We start from the raw sequence: 4,946 nt of genomic DNA on the forward strand, positions 1-4,946 counted from the left end.
CACTAGCCCCTTGCCAGGAACGTGAGCACGCCACCTCGGCCGCCGCCACTCCTCGCCGCCGGCTATGCTCCACCACTGTTCCTCGAGCACATCACCCACCAACAGGCACCACCTGTCCCGTAGGCCATGCTGGGCCTGTCCTTCCCTGCTAGAAACCTCGCCGCCGGCGAGAACGTGCCAGACAGACCGGCCGGCCGCCATCGAGAGCTGGCAAGGGCACATCTGCAATTTCTTTTCCTGTTCTAAGGGCCTTTGTGCAAAAACCTGAGGACCTCTCTGTAAACCACTTTTTCATTTTTAGTTTGCAAATCAGCCAGCTTGTAAAATTGATAGGAATTTGTAGAAAACTCCAAAAATTGTCAAATGAGTTTTGTTGGAAAATAGATATCAAATTCTACAACTTTTATTAATAGAGTTTGGTTTGAAACCCAATGTTTTCAAAGTTATTTAAAATTTTAGAAAAAGAGTATCCTGGGCATAACTTTTGCGTATAAGCTTATTTTCTTGTGATTTTTGGTTTGTATCCTGTTTACGTCATGAGTAAGCTTGTGTAAAAATTTCATGCTTAGTACTGCTTTGTAGTTTAAGTTCTTTTAAATTTTTGCAAATCAAATTTGAAGTGGTTTGAATTTATTTAAGTATATTCCTGGGGCTTTTCTAGTTAGATCTTTTTACCATAACCTAATTTGTTGATAATTAGTTCATAATTAAATTTTCAAGAATTTATAGTTCTGTTTACTTAGGATTTGAATTTAAACTTGAAATTTGAATTCAAATTCAAATGCTTTAGTTTCTATTTTCAGAATAAGCTTATTTGTTTAACATAAGCTTATCCACAAAAATTCAAGGTCAGGACCTTTATGGTTTTTAAAATAAAAATCAAACTTGTCAAATTATTTTAAAGTAATTCCATTAATATAACCATAAATTAAGTGTAAATAGTAGCTTTGGATCCAAACCCCCTTGTTTCATGAATTTATGTTTGTCAATTTATTGGATTGCAACTTTATTGTGAAGTAAAATCCTTAACTCAAGAACCATCTCACTTAAATTATTACATATCATGTAGAGTCAGCAACACTCGACGATGGAATCTACGAGCTGGTTCAGTAGCCCGAGCTTGGATTTTCTGAAGATCCTGCGAGTGTCGCCGAGATATTAACTGAAACCCCGAACCAAAGTTCGGAAGTCTCTGACACCACTGATCCTAGCCCCGCTCAAGAAGGCAAGCCCCAGAGAAAGGAAGCGCTAAGATGCGGAAAGGAGAACAATTTCATGACCATGCCTAACATGAAGATCCCTGACAAATTCTTGCACATTAGGAATAAAAGCTTCGACCAGTGTGCGGCCGAGTGCAGTCGTGTATGGCGTACGCGTACGCTAACCTTAGAAAAGCTGGCACTATGAGCGATACATCGAGGTGTTTGGTTTGGACAGGGGATCTCATCGACATGGCGAAAGCCAGCTCTGGAGAGAACTTGTACGTCCGGCTTGGCGAATCTCCTGGTACGCGGGTTCCGTACACCTCATCCAGTCATCCTTCTTTCACCAGAAGTTGCATTAGTGTTTAGTACTTCGGTGTGACAGTGTGTTGTCATCGCTACTCTATGGCATGTTTGTAAGATACTAGGAAGATGGAGATTGCTTTAGAATAATTTATGATTTAGTTGAAATTTGAGCAGAGCCTGAATGGGTTTAAAACCGACTTGCATCAAATAAACCATAGCAGCAACCATTTCTCTACTCTGTGCTAGTTTCAACGCTATCAAAGTAGGGAAAAAAAGTATAACAAATGCCAAACCTTACTTTTATTTTTGCAGCAGTTATTGTGCATGAGCATACGTAACGCAACCTGACTAAACTTACCATGATATCAAAAGCCTATCAGTTAATGTCTTGCATGTTCTTCAGTGTTCACAACAGGTCAGTATCTATTTAGATTTAAAGTATTCGCAGATCGCTCATGGAAACCTGTGCAAGTATGACTCGGAAAGGTTACCCCGTCTGTATTAATAAAAGTTGATAAGGTCGTAGTGTGTGGTAGTGGTGGCTAAGCGTTTGAAAGTACTAGCCACATGTCGTGAAATATGGTAAAGCGGTAAGCCTAGTAACCAATCGGCCCGAGGAGTGGACGTACCTCCCACCACTCGTAATTTGGTTTTTCTCACGCACCGACGTGCGGGAGTACGTTCCGCGCAGCGGACAGAAGTACGGTCATGTAGTCGCGCTACAGACGTATGTCCTGCACAATTGGTGTGCGTACGGTCCTACAGTCGCTTGTGGTGGCCCTGTTCCACGAATCGGAATGAAAGGCAAACGGTTGCTTCGGAACTATCGTTGGATGTTCCAAGTGTGTGAGTTAGGTTTGCCTTGCAAGGTTATGAAATACGATTCAGAATCGTCCGTTTCTCGCGGAGATTGAGACTGCTTATTCCTTCTGCCACATAGAGTAAGAACAATAACCATTATGGGATAAACTGGATGGATGCTAAACCATACCTTGTTTGTCTAGTATAGGTGCTAACCTAGAATGATTAATGAAACTAGAACCTGACAGCTAAAATATGAAAGTGAGTTCATATTCTTTGTTGCTTTTCAGCTGAAATTAAGCCTAGAACCATTTCAAGCCTTCATGAGTCTAGTTACATGGCTAAGTATACCATGAAGCGGTTAAGCCTTGCTGAGTATTAGTATACTCAGTCTTGCTAGTGAAATTTTCAGGTATGACCTTCGAGAACCCCACGGATAGTACGGCATGGCCAACCTCTATTCCGTTTGGCTGGTCCGTGGAGTGGGATCCGTCCCCGGCTAGCAGTGATCCTCCTGAGTGACACCAAGCTTTGGGCTGAGCGCGGTGTCAACCTTCGTGACGTGCGTAGTCGCGTGTTTATTTTTCTTCTGCTACGAACCTGGACAAGCTATTTAGCTTGTCGTTTTAAACAATATTTGTATAACTTTACCTTAAGTTTGAAACGGTTTGTAATAATATTTAAGCTTCTGTAAATTAAAAGTTGGTGAGCTGTTATGTGATTGTAAACTCGCTTTCGTGTGAGGTAAACCTGCTTCGTTCCTATTGAACCGTGGTTGTATCGGGCGGAGACCCGATAGACCAATGGATTGTTCCGTTTAAGTGCGTTGAGTTAGTATCGGCTGTATAGCGATGACTAGCGCACTTGAACCAAAATAATTCAGGCGGTTCTGCCACAGCTGGTATCAGAGCTGTAGGTTTACTCTTACAACTGCAGCAGCTTTTAAAAAGTATTTTCAGGATAAAAATTTGCTAAACAAATGAATTTACAAAGTGCATTGGATCTATTAAGGTTGGTGTTTAGATCGTAAAGTCCTAGGGACTTATATGGGAATAATCAGGTGGCTATTGATATATATATAGGGTATAACCCTAACTTGCAGCACTACTTTCTGTTAAAACTTAAATTCATGCATAACCCAACTTTATATTTTGTAACGACACCTTCGATGGTAAGGTAAGAAGGTAAGGATCCTCAGCCAACTGAAGGAGCTTGGCCTTCCCATCGGTGATGCGAACTGAACGCTGTTTCTCAAGCAGTGGCCTACTTGAGATGCTGCCAATATACCAACTTTGGTTGATTATATTGGGAGTATATGGTTCGGTGCAGGGTGTGGCGATCGCTGTTCATACCCCTGTATTTTGCGGTATCCCCGTGAATACATTGTTTTAATGACGTATGTTAATGTTCTCTGTACGACGGTAATGGTACGGATGCTGTTTCTATAGTGAACAGTACTGTTTGGGGACGCTTTCATGTTATACTGCCATGAAAGGTTCATATTATATATATGTTGTCTTTTGCAGGTACACTAACTACGATTAAGAGGTTAGGACGGATAGGACTTATCGACTAGTTATTAGAGAGAGACGTATGTGTTATGCCACCAAAATTAACCGCGTAAGTTCGAAGATATTCGGCAGTTGTTTTGGTTGTGAGGTCGAATAGTACGTGCATGCATAATCCATCATCAGATAAATGAATGCTTAAATGTATTTTTATTTAAGAACAGGTAAAGTGTTGTCTATCCTTAGTATAGTTCTAATAGGATTCTTGTGATAGCTTTAGTTGAGTACCTTAAGCATCCATCTGATTTTCAACCTTTGCTGTAATCAGAATCGATTGTCTTGTTCCATTTACCTTGTGAGTTCTTAGCAGGGTAAATATATCTCACCATTTGCATTCTTGTTGCAGATGGCAGCCTCTTCAAACGTCTTCTGGGATCACGCAGGGCATCTCCACACCAATGCCTTGCACTGGGAGGGTTTTCCCCGTCTCCTATGGGAATCATTAAGTTTATTCTTCTAAACCGAGCCCCCACAGTACGATGGAGTGGAGTATCGGGAGGAAGGTGTTCCTCGATGCCGAGTCATGATGACTATTCCTCAACATCCTTTCCGCTCCCAGTGGCAGCCCATCGAGATTGATGTGGTGGGCTATCGTCTAGTCGGCACTATTGAGACTGCAGCGCTTGAAGCCATCCACCTCTTCTGCAACCAGCATCCCATGGAAGTTGCAGGGCATCCCATTGGCCTATTCCCTGCAATAGATTCCAGTGACCCTGAGTGGAATTTCAGGATAGCTCATTATGGTCACATGTTGGGTGATTCAGCCGAAGAAACACTTCGTGGCCTTATCAAGTTCATGAATGTTCAGCATCACTATCAACTTCTGCTACGCCGCGGTATAGGTCAGTTGACCAGTATCAAGCAAGGTCACTATAGGAATGCTGACCGACAAGTCACCCAGATAGAGCAGCTTCAAGCTTTGGTGATAGAGAAGGAGGAAATTATTACTGCAAGAGAGGAGACCATTCTTCACCGGAGGATCAGATCAATGAGAGTGATGCAATGATCACTCAACGCAACACGATCATTGAGTTTCTCCAGGAGCAGATCCACGACCTTATCCTTGAGG

The 4,946-nt window shown here is 42.2% G+C and overlaps 1 long non-coding RNA gene across 1 annotated transcript; it reads left to right on the plus strand.

The window, feature by feature from the left end:
* Window positions 1-1,430: 1,430 nt before the first annotated feature.
* On the plus strand, window positions 1,431-1,927 carry LOC112891475. Its single transcript, XR_003228558.1, has 2 exons — window positions 1,431-1,506; window positions 1,821-1,927. It is a non-coding gene; the product is annotated as an uncharacterized LOC112891475 (long non-coding RNA).
* The last annotated feature ends 3,019 nt before the right edge of the window (window positions 1,928-4,946 follow it).

The sequence above is a fragment of the Panicum hallii genome, chromosome 5 (genome assembly GCF_002211085.1).
Source record: "Panicum hallii strain FIL2 chromosome 5, PHallii_v3.1, whole genome shotgun sequence".
NCBI classification, from domain to species: Eukaryota; Viridiplantae; Streptophyta; class Magnoliopsida; order Poales; family Poaceae; genus Panicum; species Panicum hallii.